This window comes from Ochotona curzoniae, unplaced genomic scaffold (genome assembly GCF_017591425.1).
Source record: "Ochotona curzoniae isolate NIBS_2020 unplaced genomic scaffold, NIBS_Ocur_1.0 contig_2723, whole genome shotgun sequence".
Classification (NCBI taxonomy): Eukaryota; Metazoa; Chordata; class Mammalia; order Lagomorpha; family Ochotonidae; genus Ochotona; species Ochotona curzoniae.
The window spans coordinates 17,449,454-17,472,652 of record NW_024465573.1 but is presented as its reverse complement, the minus strand read 5'-3'; the positions used below and the strand labels follow the sequence as shown (position 1 = coordinate 17,472,652).

Sequence of the window (23,199 nt, the reverse complement as noted above, 5' to 3'; positions counted from 1 at the left end):
GCCCAAATGCCCTGCTCACAGTTGTTCACACTTGTCCTTTTGTCAAGCCCAGCCCAAAGCAGACAGGGATTTTGGTGATAACCAAAGACGTTTAGGATAGGAAACTGCCCACTGGGAATCCTAAGTTTGAAACTCTGATATTGAAGTGACATATAGCACTGTGGCTCTTGTTTCTACAACTGATGTCTAACCGTCTACTAGCTTCCCTGGGCCACAAATAAGGCCATTTGCATGTGAACACCTTACAGTTAACCTGAGCGTGTCTCTTAAACTTGGTACATGTCTCAGTCTATGTTCAGAGCCATGAGAAACAGCTAGGTCTGTAGTTTATCAGTCACTTTGCTTTTCATTTGCCCTGACATTTCGCTTGGGATATAAGAGATCTCATTGTTTGTTGAAAAACAAAACAAAACAAAACAAAACCCAATTGATGTCCTGTCTCCAGCCACTGTGACCGTCTCAGTTTGGCCATCTCCGCCTCACTGGCAGCTCCGTTCTCCCCACCACCAATGCCTGTTATCCATGGACTCCAGCAGCCTTGGCTGCTCTTGCCGTTGAATTCACCTCAGAGGTGTGCTGGGCCATGCCATCTATCACCCAGGCTGTCACCATTCTCTGCCATTTCTGCCTCAGTAACTGTCAAGTTTCCCTACCCACATCCACCACTCTCCGAGCAGCAGTCACAAGCCCTGTCAGCAGCCCATGTGGCCATCTCCACAGCCTTCAGGAGCTCTGGCCTACTGTTTAGTAGAATAGAAGAATGACCTTTCTTTCCCCTTCACCAGACAAAGATGAAGTTATTCAAGTCTGAGGATTTGTCTTGCACCAGATAACTATGTTTCAGACACTAGATTTAGCAAAAGTAAACTACATAATGAAAGTTCTTAAATTGGAATAGTAATTTTTTTAAAGATTTATTTATTGGAAAGTCAGATATACAGAGAGGAGGAGAGTCAGAGAAAAAAATCTTCTGTTCGATGATTCACTCCCCAAGTGAGTGCAATGACTGGTGCTATGCCCATCCGGGTATCCCACATGGGTGCAGGGTTCCAAGGCTTTGGGCCGTCCTCGACTGCTTTCCCAGGCCACAAGCAGAGAGCTGGATGGGAAGTGGAGCTACTGGGATTAGAATCGGCGCCCATATGGGATCCTGGGGCGTTAAAGGAGAGAACTTTAACTGATAGGCCATGCTGCCGGGTCCAAAAATAAAATCTTAAAAAAAATAACTTCTAAAGGAAAGGAAATGCATGATTGAATGGTAACACTACACGTAGGAGCAGAATTTTTCAATGACTGGAGCTTACCAGCCCTAAGGTTCCTTCAAGCAATCTCTGTACATAGGCAAAACAAGAACTCCTTCAATTTGATCCAACAGATACAAGTTTGCCTCTTGGAATTCTGAGAGAGGCATAATTTATTATTAGGCCTTCTCCACTGTGCCTGGTGTTACAGAGCTCAAAAATCCCTGGACCAACTTCTGCAGAGAGAAAATGTTGCTTCAACTGTTTGCATATATGAGGGAGGGAACATAGGCTGAAGAGGAAGAGGCTTGAGTGATGTCATTTTAACTTTTAATCAAGCCTCCCTCCTGTGTTCAGTCTTACCAGGTTACTAAGGGTCGCAAACCTAAATATCTCAGAAACTCACACAACTACTGTGGTTCTTGTTACTTCTCTGTTTTGTTACTCAGATAACTTTTTAAAGTGGTCAGCCTATCATATATGCCCAAAAGTCACTTTTTTTTTCTATTCTTTACTTTATGACCTTTCCTATTTTGGTATCAAATATTTATTTGTGTGTGTGACTGGAGATGAGCACATGAGAGGAATCTCATTAAATCTGCCTGAATAACAGAGCCTCATTTGCTCACAGAGCAAGTCGCACATCCTGTGTTTACTGAGTATCCATTCCTTTCCTCTTGCTTGTAACCCACAAGGGAGTATACTTTAACATTTATGAACCAGAAATGCTATCACAAAAACTGTAACTCTTCTCTGGGTCTTAAAAGAAGAGAGGAAGTTTTTGAAGCACAGGAAATGATATGTGATATTGCATAGAAATATGAAAACAGATGAAAAGCAGAAAATTATATAGAACATGAAAATAAGGTTTAAGACCCTAAAGGTTATTTTATGACATTCACAAAAAAAATTGAACTTCATAAGTAAGGCAGCTAGGTCATAGTATGATAAGCTCAGTCTAACGGCTAAGGAGATGTATGTATGCGGGTCACTGGAGTGACATTAGAGGTAAGGTCTTACTCCAACACTGGCATCTCAAACTGGCACCAGTTTGTGCTCCTGCTGTTCTACCTTCTTTTTTTTTTTAAGATTTATTTATTTTTATTGCAAAGTCAGATATACAGAGAGGAGGAGAGACAGAAAGGAAGATCTTCTATCCGATGATTCCCTCCTCAAGTGAGCACAACAGCCAGTACTGAGCCAAACCATAGCCAGGAACCAGGAACTTCCCCCAGGTCTCCCAGGCAGGTGCAGGATCCCTAGGCTTTGGACCATCCTTGACTGCGTTCTAGGCCACAAACAGGAGCTGGATGGGAAGTGGGGTTGCTGGAATTAGAACTGGTGCCTATATGGAATCCCAGCTGGTATGTTCAACGGGGGCACCTTAGCTGCTAGGCTACCATGCCAGGCCCACTGTTCCATTTTCTTTTCTTTTCTTTCTTTCTTTCAAGATTTATTTATTTATTTTTATTGCAAAGTCAGATATACAGAGAGGAGGAGAAACAGAGAGAAAGATCTTCCATCTGATGATTCACTCCCCAAGCAGCTACAACGGCCGGTGCTATGTCCATCCGAAGCCAGGAGCCAATAATATTCCTCCAGGTCTCCCACATGGGTACAGGGTCCCAAGACTTTGAGCTGTCCTCAACTGCTTTCCCAGGCCACAAGCAGGGAGCTGGACGGGAAGTGGAGCTGCCAGGATCAGAACCGGCACCCACATGGGATTTTGGTATGTTCAAGACGAGGACTTTAGCTGCTAGGCCATTGTGCCAGGCCCCACTGGTCCATTTTCAATCCAGGTTCCTGGTAATTACCTAGGAAAACAGAGAAAGATGGCACAAATGGTTGGGCCCTTGCTCCCTGTATGCGAGACCCATGGCCATGATGGCCATGTGAGTTATGTCTCTTTCTGCTTCTCTGACTTCCAAAATAAACAAATAATTTTTTTTAAATCACTACACAGACTCAAAAGCAGATTTGAGAAGGCAGAAGGATGTATCAGTGAACTTCAAACAGAACAGAAAATACTTAGTCTGAAAAGAAAAAAAGCCTTGAATGCCTATGAAATAGCATTAACTATGTAATAAGAGTCCCAGAAAGAGCAGAAAGACAAAAAAACATTGAAGAAACAATGGTCCAATTTTTCTCAAATTTGATGAAAATCATAGATCTACAGAGCAAAAGAATAAACTGGCATAAACAACAACAAAATCTCACATCTACATCAAGAGCAAATCTTGAAAGAAAAAAATGGACAAAAATTTTTTTTCTAAATACATGCATCTTTATGATTTTTAGATTCAAACTTGCGAATATATTCAATATAAAAGATTGTGGAATCACATATAATTTAGCAGGTTCAAGTCCCAGATGCTCCACTTGTGATCCAGCTCCCTGCTATTGTCCCTGTGGAAGCAACAAAATATGGTCCAGGTGTTGGTGCCCCATACCCACATGGAGCAGAGCTCCAGCCTCCTGCTTTGGCCTCACCCAACCCCAGCATCTGTGGCCATTCAGGGAATAAACCAACAGATGGAAAACGTCCCTGTCTCACTTTTTGTCACATCCCTGTCTTACTTTTTGTAACTCTACCTTTCAAATCAAGCAACAAATCCTTTTTTTTTTTTTTTAAAGAAAAGTGTTTCTAGAGACAAAGAACATTTCACAACATTAAAAAGATCAACATATCTGGACAAATTTATAATTAGGAATGGATATATACCTGAAAATAAGCCTTGAATATATAAAGTAAAAACTGTCTCACTTAAAAGCAATACTTAGTAGAAGTAAATGAAATGTTAGGCATCTGTCTCACAGTAAATAGAACTAGACAAAAAAAAGTAATGAGGATACAGAAAACATGAACAGAACCACCAACCAATTTGGCCTTTGTGATAGAGCAAGAACACTCAACTCCTGAGGAACAGCAGCATGCCTGTTATTGGCAATGTGCCTGGAACACTGTTCAGTAGAGATTATTTGCTAAGACAAGTATCAATGAATGTAAATGATTGAAATCCTACAAAGTATGTCATTTAGCCACAATAGAATCAAAGTAAAATCAGTATCAGAAGGAACTTCAAGTAATCTCCTAATACTTAGAAACTGAACAACATGCTTTTTTTTTTTTTGCTTTTATTTTCTTTCTGTGTGTGTGATTTTTCTTTTAATTTTTATTTTTTATGAAACAGTTCTTTAGGCTCAGGGATTTCTTCTTCCACCCTTCCCAATTATCCTTTCCCCCTATTTTTTCCTTTATATTGAAACAATAGTATAGTCCTTCAATTACAGTCACAAATCTTCTTCTACTTAGATGTATGTGACGTTGTAGGTATAGACCGGGATAGAAAATCCAGCACTCTATGAATAGTCAAGATACAGCTAGCAGTTTAGGAATCCATCTTTTTTTTAAAGATTTATTTATTTTTCTTTTTATTGGAAAGGCAGGAGCCAAGAGCTTCATTGGGATCTCTTGTATGGGTGCAAGAGCCCAAACTCTTAGGCCATCATCTTCTGCTGCTTTCCCAGGCACATTAGTAGAGAGCTGCATTGGAAGTGGAGCAGCTGGAATTCAAACTCAAAAGCTGCTGGCTTTTTAGGCCACGCCTTAACCCGTTGTACCACAATGCCAGCACCTGTTTCCTTATTCTCAATTTCTCTATGCTTTAATCGTTATTTTTGCTTTCTTTCTATATTGTGGGTTTGATTCACTCTTTAATTTTAACTTCTTTTCTCTTCCCATTTGAAGATAATTTATTGCTCAATAAATCCATAAAGATCAAAGCTTGTAGATTGTCTAGTCCAGACTGAATGGCTGGGGGAGAACATGTGCTAGTAGCAACATCTGTTCACAGACACTCAGAAAGCAGATCCTCCAGACTCCAGCTTCTGGGGACACCTGCTCATGCAACCTAGTCCAGCTACTGGAAAAGTTACAGAGGCTTTTGGGAGAATTTCTTCTTCTCTATTTTCTTTTGGTTTTTTCCTCATATAAAAAATGAAACTTTCAACTCATTTCTGAAATGTAATTGGGTCAACGAATTAATTTTGCTGTGCTTTTCCTTTACACAAAACTTCAGATTCAAATCGATACTTCTCTAATTACATTTTTCTTTTCTTAGCTTTGTGCAGTGGCAGTATCATAGCCAATGAGGTTTATCTGAGGCGCGATTATTGCTAATTGAAAACATTTTTTTTCTTTTTAAAATTTTATTTATTTGAAAGTCAGAGTTAGAGGGAGAAGAAGACACAGAGAAAGGGAGGCCTTCCATCCACCAGTTTACTCCCCAAATGGCCACAATGGCCAGATCAAAGCCAGAAATCAGGAGTTTCTGTAAGATCCCTCAAGTAGATACAGGGGGCCCAAATACTTGGGCCATGCTTTGCTGCTCTTTCAGGCCATTTGCAGGGGGAGAATCAGAAGTGGAGCAGCTGGGAATTGAACCAGCATCCACACGGGATGCCAGCACTGCAGGCAGTGGCTTTTACGCACTAAGCCACAGTCCTGCCTCTGGCATTTTCTTCTCTGTTCTGAGTACCTGAAGTTGCTGTTGGTCTTCTCTCTGCTTTGCTATAGAGTTGAAAAGTTCGGAACATTAATATTCTTCACAGTTGTGGTTTCTGCTTCCTTTGCACGTTGTTCAACAAGCTCAATTAAACCACCAACTGTTGTCTTAAACAGGTCAATTTTGTCCACAAAGGTCCTACACTCATCCTTTAGCATAGCAGTCTGTTGGGTAACCTCTGGGTTCAACACTCACAGCTTGTTCGGCTCATCAAAGTGTAGTCCTGCGTCCTCCAACAAACTAAGACTTGAAGGAAACTTCCTTAATTTATGAATGGCATTTATAAAAATGTAGCTGGGGGCAGACACAAAGGATTAAGGTGCCCTGCATTAAGTGCACTGCATTAAGGTGCTTGGGATTAAATCCCACCTCTGTTACCACTCTAACTTCCTGTTAATGTGCCCAGAAAGCAGCAGGTGATGATCCAAGAACTTGAGTTCCTACACCTGTGTGGGAGACCTAGCTGCAGTTCCTGTCTTCTGGCTTTGACCTGACCCAGCCCTGGCAGTTGCAGGCATTTGAGGAGTGAACCAGCTGAGAGAAGATCTCTCTCTTTCTTCTTATCCCCCAACCCTCAGATTGTGCAAAAAATAAGACTTTAAAGCAACACAGTGAATGTGATACTTGATGGCACATAAAGTAGGAAGAAGGGAGTAAGGGAAAAGAAAGAGAAACTCGAAAAAGGGGGCGGGGGCGAAAAATAAATGTTTTTAAGTTGATCAAATACTATTCCTTGAAGTGATGCTGAGTGAAGTGGTTTGAGAAGCAGAAAAGGGGCCAATGTTGTGCAACCTGCACTACTGCTTCCTATATGGGCACAAGTTTGAGGGTCTGATATTCCACTTTGCACCCAGCTTGCTGCTAATGTTCATGCCTAGAAAAACAGCAGAACACGCTAATGTCCTTGGGCCCGTCTTGAGTATGTGGGAGACCAAGAAGCAGCTCTGGGCTCCCAGCTGCTGGCTTTGGATTGGTTTAGTTCCAGCTGTTGTGATCATTTGAGGATTGAACCAGCAGATCTCCATCCGTCTCTCTTGCTCTCTCTCTCTCTCCCTGGGTCTCCCTTTCTCTGTGTGTGCAACATTGACTTTCAAATAAATAAACAATAAATCTTTTTAAAAGCAGAAACAATAGATCTTTTGGGAGACCAAGAAATTATGATAACTTTTTCAACCCATAGTTCTACGCTGAGACTGGAAAATAAAGTATGGTAGATAAGAAAAGGGAGAGAAGGGAAAGCTATGGGTAAATGAACAAAATACATTTTTAACAGTATTTATTTATTTTGATTGGATAGGCAGATATACAGAGAGGCAGAGAGGAAGATCTTGTGTCTGATGATTCACTCCACAAGCAATTGCAACACCAGAGCAGAGCCAATCCCAAGCCAGGAGCCAGAAGCTTTTTCTGAGTCTCCCACACATGTGTAGGGTCCCAAGGTTTTGGGCTGTCCTCAACTGCTTTCCCAGGCCACAAGCAGGGAACTGGAAGGGAAGTGGGGCTTCCGGGATTAGAACCGGCGCGCATATGGGCTCCTGGCATGTTCACGGCTTGGATTTAGCCGCTAGGTTACTGTGCTGGGCCCTCTTTACTTCTTTATAGTGGCTGTGGTAATAAGAAAGACACCAGTTCTGTGTGTATGAATGTGTATCAGCCACTATAACTTCTTGGTGTTTTTATTGGAACTTGATTGGCACAACTGATACAATTCATTTAAAGTTACTCATGACGAGGGAAGATCCCTGAGTGATGAGTTGTCTTAGCAACTCTGTTATAAGTTGGTGGAAATGGCAATTGACTTGGCGATTGACTTGTTAGGAATTTGGACTCAATATGCTTCCATCTTAGCCAGCTGTGCTGAAACTGGAAAATGTCATCAAACAGGAAATTGAATTGCCCAGCACAGGATGTATGTTTGCAAAGAGAAAAAGAGAAGGTGACTACTGCTAGTCCTTTGAGGGAGACAAGTTTTGGGGCCAGGGACAACTGAGCTACATAACACAAACCCAGAATATGGCTTAGAGTAAAATACACGGTGGCCTAGTGGCTAAAGTCCTCGCTTTGAACGTGCCAGGGATCCTATATGGGCAGCTCCACTTCCCATCCAGCTCCCTACTTGTGGCCTGTGAAAGCAGTCGAGGATGGCCCAAGGCTTTGGGACCCTGCACCCGTGTGAGGGACCCGGAGGAGGTTCCTGGCTCCTGGCTTCGGATTGGCATAGCACCGGCTGTTGCGTTCACTTGGGGAGTGAATCATCAGACAGATCTTTTTCTCTGTTTTTCCTCCTCTCTGTATATCTGACTTTGTAATAAAAATAAATAAATCTTTTTAAAAAAAGTAAAATGGAGAGGGTACAGCATCAAATGCAGTGGAAAATGAGAAAATGAGCCAAGGGTTTTGACCCATGCCCCCATATGAGAGATTCAGAAGAAGCTCCTAGTTTGCTGGTTTTCAACTGGCCTAGCCCCAACCTTTGGGGCCAATTGGGGAATGAACCAAAGAATGAAATCTCTCTCCCTTTATCTCTCTTGCTGTTTCCTGTTGTCTCTCTGCCTTTCAAATAAAAATGAATAGCTCTTAAAAAAAAAAAAAAGAAGAAGAAGAAAAAGAAACTGTGCTATAACCATAATTTGGTAGATGTAACCTCAAAAAGCTATTTCAGGATTTTCATTAGGTAAACTGAGCAAGTGGAGAAGACAAGGGTTAAAGCAAAAGTAGCATTTCTCAGGACAGCTACCAAGACAGTCATCAGAGCTGAAGCCCGCTGCCGGAAGACCGCAGCAGAACCGCCACAGTGCAGAGAAAACAGGCTGAATTTTTTTTTTTTTTTTGGCTCTTTCTTTTTTTAAAGAAAATCAGAGAACCAAAAGTGTGGTAGTTCTGTGATAAGGACAATCAATGATGCCTCTGAGTTAGCACCAAAGAGCTAGGTAAGGGCAAGTGTCAGGGAATGGACACTGAAGACTGTTCCAGAAGGAATCAAAAATCCTTCTGAGTTTGCAGCACAGATCCTTTTGTTGCAAAGTAATATGGAGGCAGAAATTGGAGCAGCGGAGCCCAAATTCCACCCCATCAGCCCAGACAGTGTGGGAGCCAGTAAAAATAACTGGAGCTGGACAGACTGCCAATCCAACCAGGAGAGAACAAGATCGTGGTGAGACTGTGATTACAAAAAAAAAAGAATCTGGGATTTATAAAACTATCCATTTCTATTCTCTCTCATCTCTGCTTTCTTCCTTCCTTTTTTTAAATTCCAGCTTAGTCCCAGTTGAACTGACAGGAAAATTGACTTATTTGCCACACCTACAGCAGGATAAATAATGGAATTGGCCCTGGCATATAAGGTGGAGAATGTGAGGTTGGGAGGAAAGGGAGGCAGTGGCATGGGGGAGGCCAATACCTTGCTCCCTGATGGATTCCTACCTTATCTTTGCTCTTTTCCCTGAAGTCTGTACTTGCACAGCAGTTTTGGCCTTGAGGTGAAAGAGGTTGTTAGACTTCTCATTGTGAGGGCAGGAGAAACAAATAAAGGATTGCCTCTAAGGAATTGTGGAATGTTTATTATCTTAAAGAAAGCATTTGTCCTCTCCCATAGGGGAAATCCTGTCATCTTATCTTAACACTCCCTCCCTGATCCAAGCATTCTCCCTTGCCTTATTGTAAAGCAAGCAGGACCTGACCACCGGATGGCCAGTCTGTGGGCGTCCATCCAGGAGCGATGGCCGAGTTCAACACCAACGCCTACAACTGCTCCAATGATTAAAATGACCTTGAAACCATGCCTTCTTGTCTGATCCTTGCTCCGATTCCTGCCTTGTCATTTCCTTTCCAGGGAGCAGGATGTCTGATGCTGCAGAGGTCATATCCACAGATGAGGAGTTCTATTTCTAGGATGCTGAGAAGCCACGGGCCACCTGGCTGGCTTTACGGACACAAAGGGGGTGGAGACTTTCATGATCTTGCAAATTACCAATAAATCAAAAGAATTTTTAAAACTTTTCTTATTAAAAAAAGTATATATGTGAATATATATATATACATACACTTTATTTCTTTAAAATTTTATACATGATCTTGTTAATGTCATCTGCAGAATCTACACAAATAAAATCTGACATTAACAAAAATTCATTATGATTTTCTGTGACAAATAAATGCTTTACAATTTTGCTTTCTCTGTTTACTTTTTTTCTGTTGCTTACTTTTAAAAAAATTACTTATTTGAAAGGAGTTATAGAGAAGGATAGAGAACAAGCCCTTCCAGGCCTGGCAGCATGGCCTAACAGCTAAAGTTCTCACCTTGAGTGTGCTGGCATCCCATATGGGCACCGGTTCTAATCCTGGCAGCTCCACTTCCCGTCCAGCTCCCTGCTTGTGGCCTGGGAAAGCAGTCAAGGACAGCCCAAAACCTTGGGACTCTGCACCTGTGTGGGATACCTGGAAGAAGTTCCTGGCTCCCGGCACAGCACTGGCCCTTGGGTTCACTTGGAGAGTGATTCAACCTATGTAAGATCTTCCTCTATTTATAAAATTAAATAAATCTTTAAAAAAAAAGAACAAGGTCTTCCATTCACTGGTTCATTCCCCAAAGACCTCTCTGCAAGGAGCCAGGAGTATGTCAGCCCAAAAACAGGACCCAGGAGTTTCCTCTAGGTCTCCCACAAGGATGCGGGGGCCCAAGCACCTGGGCCACCCCCTTACCCTGCTTTCCAGGCACATTAGCAAGCAGCTGAATAGAAAGTGGAATAGCCTATTTGGAATTTAGGCATTGCAGGCAAAAGCTTTCACAATGCTAGCCCTACCTGCTGCTTACTTTTCAAAATAGTTCTCCAAGGTAAATTTAGTAACAGAATGGCTGGCTTAGGTCTTTTTTTTTTTTAAGTTTATTTTTATTACAAAGTCAGATATACAGAAAGGAAGATCTTCTGTCCGATGATTCACTCCCCAAGTGCACGTAATGGCTGGTGCTGAGCCAATCCGAAGCCAGAAGCCAGGAACTTCTTTCCAGGTCTCCCACTTGGGTGCAGGGTCCCAAGGCTTTGGGCCGTCCTTGACTGCTTTCACAGGCCACAAGCAGGGAGCTGGATGGGAAGTGGGGATCCAAGCACACTCAAGGCGAGGACTTTAGCTGCTAGGCCACTTCACCAGACCCTGCTTCAGGGCTTTGTCTTCCTATTGTCACTGGTCTTTAAAACCTTGTCTGTGATACACGCTCAGTTACCCAAACCAAAAGCAAACATACTCATAAACTTATATATGATAAAAATTGAGCTGATATTGTCTTTGTTTCATTAGCTCACATTTGGAGACTTGTGAAAATGTAGTTTAGTGGGCTTAGAGAATTAGAAAATAGTCTTCAGAACTGCAAGATTTTGTAATTAAAATACAAAAATATATTTTGCTAAAACGAACTTGTAATATTTCTACACCTGTGTGGTGTAGAAATTAGGTAGAGAAACATCAAAACACACAATGAAAGCCTCACCTTTAGTGAAACTAAGTTGGCACTGGAATTGTATGCAAGTTAATTTCTGAATGAAACCAGGTCCTTTTTGGTTTTAAAATGATATCACATTATATGGCACAGTCCCTAACTCTGTCTGCAAGAAAGGTGTTTTTCTAAATATGAATTCCTTGAGGTAAAGAAAAATAATCCTTTTAGTAATAGAAAATACTTATTTTTAATGAAACTGAAAAGCACTCATTAAATCAAAGAATCAAGAAGATAGCTACAGCAAAATAGTTTTTTTTTTTTTTTCTAAAATAATGTGGCTCTACGGAGTTTTAAAACTTACAAATAGTGGAAGTTTACCAACCATTGGTCAACATTGGAAATTTCTAGGAAAGTATGTTTAATAAATAAATGAATTGTTAGTTTAGACAACTGGAATGAGTTTCGAAGCCAGACTTTTGATAAATGGCAGAGGCCCCCATGCCTGGTAAGGGCCAGTCTGACAGCAATCTGCAGTGACAACAAACAGAACAATGAAGGTCTATTATCTTCGAGTTCACAGAGGAGCAACCTGGCCACTTGCCAGACAAGTGCAAACTATGTCAGTGTTTATCACACAAACCCAGGGATTTTTCCAAATAATAGTAAATGAGGTGGGGTTCTTCTCTCTTTTTTTAAAGTAAAAGGATTTCCTGACACTCTGTCTAGAAGTTGAGATAGTATCTTTGTGTATTTTTACAAAAGGGTACAACATGCACCTAGGATAAGAAAAAAAACAAAGAGACAATGGCATTTGCGTATCAGCTTTGTGATTTGTAGACGACGGCAGAATTCTGTTCTCAATGGTTTTCTTTTAATTTTGTTAGCCTGCATCAAAACTGACTTTACTACAGTCCAAATGCCCTGAAACGTGATTTGTGATGCTACCCAATAACAAATGCAGTGGCCCATGCTCCCTGTTCGGCAGACAGGCTTACACTCCTTCAAAGGAAAGTGGCACAGGCAACGATCTCAACCACCCAATCACCAGCAGCCTGGAACACAAGGGTCTCTCTCTCTCTCTCTCAAACACACACACACTCACACACACACACACACACACACACACACACACACACACACACACACACACACACACAGAGGAACCGCTCCCCCAGCCGTTGTAGTAATTGCAGCTTAATTATTTCCAATTTTAACTGTCCCAATTGTCAGAATAAAATAAAATTAACAATCTGCAGGGCTGGTTTTAAAGAGAAAATATTTCCCAAGCTCAAATCAGCTGATTGTACTAATTTTTTAAAAATTTTAAATTAATTTATTTGAAAGAGTTACAAAGATGGAGGCAGAGAAAAAGAGAGAGGTCTTCTATCCGCTGACTCATTCCCCAAATGGCCTCAAAGCTGGAGAGGTAATCCAGTCCAAAGTCAGGAGTCAAGAGCTTACTCCTGGTCTCCCACACAGTTGAGGGGCCCAAGCATTGAGCCACCTCCCCCTGCTTTCCCAGGCACAGTAGTGAGCAGCTGGATTGGAAATGGAGTAGCTGGGACTCCAAGCGGCACCCATATGGACTGCTATTGTTACAGGTGGCTTTGCTAAATAGGCCACAGTACCAGCCCCCTCTGATTCTGTTTATTGCGGAGATTGTAACTTCTACTAATTAGAAAGAAATTCACTGACAAATCTTTAAATGAAAATTAAAATATGATCTTACAGTCTTGAGGGAAATTTTTTAAATTATGCTAAAATGATTGCTGAAACTTCAAATAACAGGGAAATGACTCAGCAGATGAAATAGATTTCTGTCTCTTTTCTTACCCTCAACACACATTTGGAATAAATTTATCTAAAAGAAATTTCAAATAGTGACTTAAACAAACATATTCTCAGCAAAATATGTATAGTAGACAATTCTTTCAATGTGGTAAAGAACACCAGTAAAAATCTTCGAGCTAACATCAATTGTACTCAACAGAAAACTGAATGCTTTTATCCTAAAATTGAATATAATACAAAGGTATCTGTTTTTGCATTGCACTGAATATCTTCTACAATAGAGCAAGGGGGGTGGGAGGCACACAGATTGGAAAGGAAAACTAAAACTTTGTATTTTCAGGCAAAATGGAAGCCTACAGAATATCCTAAGCAATGAAACACTCACCAAAAAAGTTAACAATTTAGCAGAGCAATGCTGCCAGATGTAAGTTCAATATGTAAAACCTATCATCCTTCTGAACTTGAAATTTAGGAATAATAATAAAAAAACAATACTTAGGCTGGTGCCACAGAATAATAGGTTTAGCTTCCATCTGTGGTATTGGCAGCCAATAAGGACACCAGTTTGAGTCCTGGCTGCTCTACCTCCCATCTAGTCCCTGATAATGAGCTTGGGAAAGCAGAGGATGGTCTCGGTCCTTAGGTACCCACATGGGAGACACAAGAGAAGCTCCAGGCTCCTGGCTTTGAACTCATCCAGCTCCAACCACTTGACAGTGAACCAGTAGATAGAAGCTCTGTTTCTCATTCTGTAAATCTGTCTTTCAAATAAAAATAAATAAATCTTTAAAAAATGACTGGACAGATATTTCAACACGTTAAGCCACTTGGGAACCCACATCCCCTATTAGAAGGCCTGGGATCAAATTCTTCCTCTATGTCAGATACATTTGCCTGCTAATGATCCTTTGAGAGAGCAGACGATGGTTCTTAGGTTCCTGCTGTCCATGTGGGAAACCAGGATGGAGTACCTGACCCCTAATTTTGGTATGAGCCAACACTGGTTGTTGCAGGCATTTGGAAAATGATTCAGAAGTCAGAAGATCTCTCTGTCTCTCTCCTCCTTTCCCTTTCATTTCTGTTATTCTCTTCCTCTCTGTCACTTGGCCTTTCAAATAAAATGAATAAATAAATAAATAAATAAAGCAATATTATTTACAATATTTTCAGAAATACAAAATGCTTATAATGCATCTTGTTTTGTTATTCTCATAAACATGCTAATAGTTTTTCTTCTGCTGATATAAAAAGTTCTCTACTGTGAATAATTTCTGTTTCTGATACACTGCCAAGCAAAAATTTTGTGAGATGTTTAAGGCATAGCCTGTGAAACAAATGGCCAATTCATTTTTCCTGTTTAGCTTAATGATTTATTAAGGTTTTCAGTGGAATCAGTCACTTGGTTAGGACTGACAAGAACTTAGCTATAAATATTAAGTTTGATTTTACAGACTATAAATAATTAAAACAGTAAAGAGTCATTCAGGGATCTAGAGTCTAGATAGATTTCCTGTTTTTAACTGTTTCCTATGAGGGACAAACCTAAGCCACATGGCATTATGTGATAGACCTTCATCTCTATGTTCTCTATAGAAGCCTGAATTGTCTGGGTCTTTATTAGATAATCCTGACCTCTGCCCAACTGATTGATGGTCCAGCACCAAAGAATGATATAGCCTTAGTTTGTGAAACGTCAGGCCTGTAGCTCCTAAGAGATCAGGCCAGGGCCAAGGTCCACAGGCCCAATGCTGTATCAGCTTTCAGGGAGCTATTTAGGAAGAAAAATGGTAAGAAACAGACACAATCTTACACTGAGGCCAAACAGTAAATAAATATACCATAAGTGAGGGCTACAGGAAACTCCTCAAAAAGAAGTGTTTCAGAATGTGATTTAGATATTGCAGTATGTCAAGAAAATGTGTTCAAATTGTGAAGGGGAGTACTGAAATGATACATGCAAGGACTTACCAGTAGTGGTGCTTGGCATTTTACAGGTGATAATGAAAGTTTGCTGAGTGAACAAACGGTTCTGATCTAGCATTGCTGAAAGATCAGCGGAGACCAAAACAACTTCAACCAAGGAAAGAGCTTGGGTTCCGATGCCATGCTCAGAATAACCTTCGATATTTTCTGGGTGAAGAAGGAAAATATGAATGTGAATGTGAGCAGTCCAAACTTCTTTCGCATTTAATAGATCATACTTCTCTCTGCTGTTCTTGTTCTTTCCCATATAAACTTATAGAGTAGATTGGATGGGGAGGAAGAGAAATGTCTTCCTTATCAAAGAAAGCAGTCTGAGACAGCTCCAACCCTGGGAGTAAATTACAAATGAAGGAATGGGATTGCCTGGGTCCAACTCTTATCAAAATCATGGGTCAATGGGGAAATGGAATGTCTTCAGAGGCCAAGAACTCTGAAGTTACCCACCCCTATTTGGATCTACCACATTGGATGGAAGAAGCCCAAATCCTGCCTTGCAGGATCCAAGTCATCTGAACGACAACCAGGAGCACTGAGCGGTCCGTAGAAACAGAAGAGCAGTAAACTTCCTTCAGGACTAGGGAGAAGAGCTTTCTCTGGTCCTTGCCTGGTTCCGAATTTGGGTCCCCACCCTCACTGGCAATGACCATCAAGATCGCACCAGAAACCCCTCAAAACTAACAAACAAACAAACAAACAAAAACTAGAATAGATAGAGAACAACAAGGAAAGCTTAGAAACAGACAGGAAATGGTCAGTGGGGATGCACTTATAACTCACTGGGTGGGACACAAAGATTAGTTACTCCTCCTTAGGGTATTGAAGATTTCTCAACACATCCCTCCTAAAACTGTTCACCTAAACTGTTGACATATGTCTTGTTAGAGTTATATAGTTAGACTACCCGAAAAACAGCCAGGCTCAGCAAAAATCATACTTCAATGCTATAAACTGCTAAATGCTAAAATTAAAACAGACATGAGACAGCTGAATAGTAATCTATAGCCATTTTAAGGTGTATAGTTGTATCTAAACTAATAATTGAAATGTCAATGTAGAAGTCACAGGATGTGGTTCAGAACTTGCATTCTTTTTTTTTTTTTCTCTTTTAACATATTAGTTACTCAATACCATGTCAACTAATTCCATAATGTTATAAATTGTTACTGATGTAATGTCGGGGCTTTTAATTGATCGGGATGATACTCTGCCGGCTCTACCTTCAGACCAGAGATGGTCTCCCCAAGAAACCGTTGAACTTATCTGGACATAAGATGCTGGACTTTATACTTGGTAGATGCTTGCAATGCAAGAATCTCAACTGAATTTGAACTGTGGTAATGCAACAAGGTGGAGAAATCCACCATGGGGTGGGTTTGGGGGATGGAATCCTAGGGCCTATAAAACTGTGTCACATAATGCAATGTAATCAATTAAAAATACATATATATATATATATATATATATACATTAAAAAATAATGGGTCAAAGAGAAAAAGGAATGTCGGAAAGCCTGACCTACTTACATTGACATTCCAGGAAAAAAAGGGAGTATGCGTGTAGCGATCCCACTTTTCGGGGTCCTTACAAGTTGGAAATTTCCCTGTGATGCTATTTTAATTTTAAACATAATTTTCCTTTTCTGTCAGCTGCACACTCAAATATACACTCAAATAGGGTCATTTTATGACAGAGAGACAAGGAAGATAGGGAGGAAAACAAAATGATTGTTTCAAAGACAGAAGAAATTCAGGTGGGTATGTGGGGGTGATGCAAGAAGTGAATCAGACTTGGGTCTTCGGGGAAAAAAAGAAAAACAGAGAGACCAGCCTGGGTAGTTGGTATGCCTTCGAGCACTTGCAAGAAGTGGGACATGTGCCACCCAAGGCACTCCTACTTTCTAGGCGAGACTCACCAGGGACTTACTGGCTTTGCCAGTGGGCTTAACCCAGTCATAGAGGAGTATCACTGAGACTGCCAAAGTTCACTACAGCAGGTGGCTCTTGGTGCTACTTTACATCTTTCAACTTTCGACAGTAATTCAAAACTGTTGAACTATCAAAACCTCTTGAGCAGGACCCCCGAGAGCATGCCCCACATTGGGGACCCTGAGGCAATGTGGGTGGCTGTCCTCCATCCCAGGGTGCAGGGGCGTTTGGCAGGCTGAGTGTGGCTTCTCTCCTTATCCACACCTACTTCTCCAAGATACAAGAAGGAAAAAAAGAGAATGTGGAGATGGTAACCTCAACCACCTTCCTATAGCCTTTGACCCTTATCACCCTGATCAATTATGTAAAATTCATCAAAAATAAAAATTTAAAAATAAAAATTTAAAAATTGAAAATTGAAAAATAGCATTAAAGTACAAGCTTCTCTTGATGCAAAATGCTTTGAAATCAATGCATAAATATAAAATATTAAATATTAAACCTGATTGTGGGGGGGTAAAGATTTATTTATCTTTATTACAAAGTCAGATATACAGAGAGGAGGAGAAGCAGAGAGGAAGATTTTCTGTCCATTGATCCACTCCCCAAGCAGCCGCAATGTTTGGCTGGAGCTGAGCCAATCTGAAGGCAGGAGCCTGGAGCCTCTTCTGGATCTCCCACTCAGATATAGGGTCCAAAGGCTTTGGGCCATCCTTGACTGCTTTACCAGGCCACAAGCAGGGAGCTGGAAGGGGAGCAGGCTTGCCGGTATTAGAACCGGTGCCCATATGAGATCCTGGCTGATACAAGGTGAGGACTGTAGCCACTGGGCTAATGTGCTGAGCACTGATTGCTTTGTTTTATTTTGTTTTGTTTTTCTTTTAAGATTTACTTATTTTTATTGGAAAGTCAGATTACAGAGAGAAGGGGAGATAAGGGAAAGAGCTTCCACATTCTGGTTCACTCTCTGATGCCAGGAGGCAGGAGCCAGGAGCCTCCTATGGTTCTCCCATGCAGGTGCAGAGTCCCAAGGCTTTGGACCATCCTAGCTGCTTTCCCAGGCCACAATCAGGGAGATGGATGGGAAGCAGAGTAGCCAAGACATGAACCAGTACACATATGAGGCTGGCGCTTGCAGGAAGATTAACCATCTGAGCTAACACTCTGGGCCCTCCCTGATTAAGTGTTCTAAAAAGAATGGGAATGTTCTGTTTGTCTGCATTCCTCCTCCTGGCTTTATTGTGAATGTGATGCCTGGAACTGGGGTAGCAATTTATGGCTATGCTTGGCAAGTTACATGTTGAAGGTGGTAGGGCACAAAATAGTAGGAGTTGGGGCTCCTGATGATTGGAAAAATACCATATCAGCTCTAGTCTGACTATCGGGATATTATTTTAAAGAAGAAATTAATTTCTATCCTGGAAACAACTATTATTTTGGCCTTTCTGTCACTTTGTGCTGACCTCTATCCTTATTGTTTAAGTAGGAAATTGGCTTTCTATAGGAATGAAGTGAGTGGGCAGGAAGAAAACAAACATCAAGTGGCATTGTGTGGCATTTCATATGGTTGCACTGGAGTTATAACCCAGCCTTGTCCAAATAAAGGCAATATTTTTGTCATTGCATTTTGCCATCTCTCATAAATGTTAATTCTGTAAGCCAGTTATTCTGTGACTTGATCATGCTTGGGTTAACACAATATTGACATTCCACAGTAGCATAGCAAAAGCAAATACAATACTTCACTGGTCAGTAGCTTGGCTTGTCATGGCTTCCCATTTGCATTAACATATACAGTTATCGTAGTATTGATTATGGTCCTCTTAAGCTTTCTAAGCAGACCTTAGGGAGAACATCCTATGAAGAATGGGTTTGTGAGGGCCTAAGCACTGGGCTGGTGTCCAGTCATGAAGCTCGTTGTCATCCTGGCTGAGACGTGGTGGAAAGAAGTGGTGATTTAGAAGACTGGAAGATAAGGGGACTACAACTTGATGACTTACAGAAAGGGAAAGCTGAATGTGTCCATGACTCCTCCTGGGTTTCTAGAATGGGTAATTGGTTAGAAGATGTCTTCTCCAGGGTCCCAGTGCAGTGGCCTAACAACTAAAATCCTCGCCTTGAACGTGCCCAGGATCCCATATGAGCACCAGTTCTAATCCCAGCAGCTCCACTTCCCATCCAGCTCCCTGCTTGTGGTCTGAGAAAGCAGTCAAGACGTCCCAAAGCCTTGGGACCCTGCACTCACGTGGGAGACCTGGAAGAAGCTCCAGGCTCCTAGCTACGAATCAAGTGACCAGCTGTGCGGTCACTTGAGGAGTGACTCAGTGGATGGAAGATTTTTCTCTCTCTTTCCTTCTCTGTGGATTTGACTTTCCAATAAAAATAAATAAATCTTAAAAAAAAAAAAGAAGAAGATGTCTCTTCAAGCTGTGGTGGAATATAAATGGGGTGGGCAGGGCTGGTAGAAGTTTAGTGGAGATGATTATCCCCATCCATGTGTTGGCAGTGAAAATCTGGGCAAGAAGAGACGCTAAGGTGAACTAAGTCAGCCAGTGGATTCTGAAGAGATTTCATCATGCTTGGAATGGTGAGATCGGCAGTAATTCAGAACTGTTGAACTATCTAAACCACTTGAGCAGTGCCCTTGGAGCATGCCCCACACTGGGGACCCTGGGATGGTTGAGAGGATGGGTGGACTTCTCCCTTTGTCTTTCCCCTTCCCCCAGATATAGAAAGAAAAGAAAAATGCGGAAACAATGGTCCTATCTACTTTCCTTGACCCTTTGTGCCCTAATCAACTATGTAAAGATCATTAAAAAAAGGAAAAAAAGATTCCTATACATTAAAGATTTCCTTGGTATGCTCCTACAATTTGTGGCAAAACAAAACAAAACAAAACAACTATTGTTGATGGGATAGTAATAATGATGGAGAAGATATTCGGTGGTCTTTTTGGTTCTCTTCTGGTCCTGAAATCTGTGATGTCTTAAAATAATATTCGGGCAAGGCACAGTAGGTATAACACTTGGCCTCTTCTAACCTGGTTTGTAAGTTAGTTACAGAGTAGCCCATAAGTTTATTATTGCAGAATAGCTCATAAGCCACCTAGTAACTTACTAGACTTGGGAATTGAGCCAAGGATATAGATTCCCTCACTTAGACTCTTTCCAATCTGTTTATTACCTCTGAAATTTTATTGCTGCTTATCACAAACTAAATTGGTTTTATTATACAAGCAAAGAGGATTAAGTAATAACTTTCACCCAGTCTTCCTTGAAGACTAATATGCTCATATCTTTGACCACATTACGAATTATGTACTTAAGCAATTTGATCTTAGATAGGCAGAGAATAAAAGTAGGAGTAGGCCTGTGGTTTCCTGACTTAGTTTAGAGAAATTAGCCATCAAACCCATATTGACTGCACTGAAATTGTATATCTCAAATCAGCAATTACATGGGTATGACTTACTAGACATACAAAGCAACTGATAAGATAGTTGTATTTACTTTGTCTATTTTCACTGAGGGTTATTACATAGGTGAACACATTGGGACATGCTCTTTTTTTTTCTCCCAAAGACTTATTATTTGAAAAGCTGAATTACAGAGAGAAAGGAGAAACAAAGAGAAAGATGCTCCATCCATTGATTCACTCTCTAAATACCACAATGAGCTGGGGTCACTGCTAGAAGCCTGAAATTCCATCAGGGTCTCCCATGTGGGTTGAAAGGGCCTGAGTATTTGCACTGTCTTCTGCTGCCTCCCCAGGTGTGTTAGCAGAAAGCTGGATCAGAAGCAGAACAATTGGGACATTAGTCAGTAATCTGACATCGCAGGTGGAGGTTTTACCTATTGTGCCACAACGCTTGTCCCATTAATATGTTCTTAAACGTGCAAGTCAATGTGAATAGTATAAATTTTCAAGGTCCCTAATAGGAAATTCTTGTGTATTTTTATGTTTGCATTTAACATTTTCTTTTAAAAACTGTATGTCATTTTTTGGATTTAAAAAAAAATGAATACATTCTGATGAAAAAAATTTTCAAATACAATGTTTTAATATCCAATGCTATTAGAAAATCCTGTCTTGAACAAAATTATATTTTCCAAAGAGTTGGAAATGAAAGTGTTGCTTCAGCATGGGATCTATGCTCATTTATTTAACAAGCATTTGACTGTCTCACTTGATGTGATTCTTATAGTTCATATAGTTCCAATTACTGAGTACACATTTGCTCTATACTGTTCACAGACAACATTTGCCTACTCAGACTTTTCTTCTTCTTCTTTTTTTTTTTCGTATACTTCTCAATTACCTTAATGGTAATCAAAGGAAATCCTGAAATCATTTTCACATCTTCTTTTTCCCCTACTAAAAGCCGATCTCCAAATCTTTTAACAGATTCTATTTTCTCTTCGCCATCACAATTTCACAACCTCATTCTCTCATAGAGAGAACTTAGAAGCAAACTGAAGCATCCCAGTTGGTGTCATCATCTACTCTCACGACCACAGATGCAAATAATTCACTTGGCTGCCAGTTTCCTACTTTAAAAAAGTCCTATTATTCCTCCTCTTAAAGTCTCTTAAGGATGGATTACTGTTCATTCAAAGATTGAGAACTCAACTTGCCTGTCTGAAACCTTTGGTTATAAATATTTTTATAGCCAACCATCATCTGACTTCTTACTCAATCTGTAAAGCTGGTTGTCAGTCTCCTAATTGTCTGTAATGAACTTCTGTTTGTCTTTTCATTGGCTCCTCCTACACCTGTCCCACCCCTCGTCTTGCTCAATAGAGTTAGTAGTGTCCCTTGACAGTAGGATTTTTGTTAACTGCAGCTGTCATTGTACAGCTTTGTTTGTCTACTTTTCTCATGATTGAGTCAGAGGGCAGGACCCAAGCCTTATTCAAATTAGCAAGAGACCTGAAACTCAAGGTTCTAAATCAAAAGTTTTCCATTTAAAAATCATTGTTTTGCAAAAATGAATTTTCTTAAAAACTTCTTAGAAGATTTATTTATTTGAAAGTTAGAGTTACAGAGAGGGAGAGACAGAGATCTCCCAGCCCCTGGTTCACTTCCCAGTTGGCCACAACAACCAGATGCTTCCTCTGAGTCTCTCATGCCACAACAGTGGTGAGTGGGGCCCAGGGATTTGGGATGTCCTCTACAGCTTTCCCAGGTACATTAGCATGGAGCTAGATTGGAAGAACAGCAGCCAGGAGTAGAACCGATGTCAAAATAGTTGGGGGCATAACCCAGTAGGTCACAGTACTGTCTTCTTTTCAAGTACTTTCAAAAGTGTTAACAAAAGTCTTGTAAGGAACATTGGAATTTCAGAATTCAGAACCAATTTATCACAGTGAAGAAGAGAAAAATTGTGGTGTTAGATTATCTTGTTTCTTTTTAAAGTATGTTATGGGCTATAGAAAACACTTCTGATTAATAAGTTTTTTTTTTAAGTAGTTTTAGCAAATATGTATGTTCACCCCTGGGAACCTCAGCTTTGGAATAAAAATGAGAAAGAAAAAAATTTTTTAAAGATTTATTTATTTTTATTGGAAACTCAGGTATACAGAAAGAAGCAGAGACAGGTTGATCTTCCATCCCCTGATTCACTTCCCAAGTGGCTGCAATGGCCAAACTTGATTCAAAGCCAAGAGCCAAAATCCTTCTCCAGATCTCCCATTTGGGTGCAGCTTTGGGCTGTCCTCAATTGCTTTCCCAGGCCACAAGCAGTGAGCTGGAAGGAAAGTGGGGCTTCTAGGATTAGAACCGGCAGCCATATGGGATCTCGATGTGTTCAAGGTGAGGACTTCAGCCACTAGGCTATTGCGCCAGGCCCAGGAAAGAAAGTTTATAATTATCTCACAGAATGCGAGAGAGATCACACCGGACCTAAATGTAGACTGTTAGGAGAAGTTTTTCTTGCCCAAGCTTGGTGACAACAGCTCCTGCTACAATCCAGGAGCCACTACACTGAGCCACCAAAGTCAGGGGTTTTTAATCTCTCATCCTCCAAGTAGATTGAAAGCCACACAGTACAAACAAATCAGATTGAAAGCCACACAGTACAAAGTTTCCAGGTTCAGGGGGCAGGAAGGGAGTTACCAAAGCCCAAAGTTTTCCTGTAGTTAATTAACTTAACCTAGTAAATAGGAGGCAGGAGGGGCCAGGTGTGTGGAACCTCCAGAGTCATTTTTTAAAATTATTGTTTAATAATCTTACTTAGTTGATTAGGGTACAAAGCGTCAAGG

The 23,199-nt window shown here is 40.8% G+C and overlaps 2 pseudogenes; one reads left to right on the top strand and one right to left on the bottom strand.

The window, feature by feature from the left end:
- Positions 1-5,252: 5,252 nt before the first annotated feature.
- Positions 5,253-6,117, bottom strand: LOC121153970 (annotated as a pseudogene).
- On the top strand, positions 5,361-5,469 carry LOC121154333 (annotated as a pseudogene).
- Positions 6,118-23,199: the final 17,082 nt, after the last annotated feature.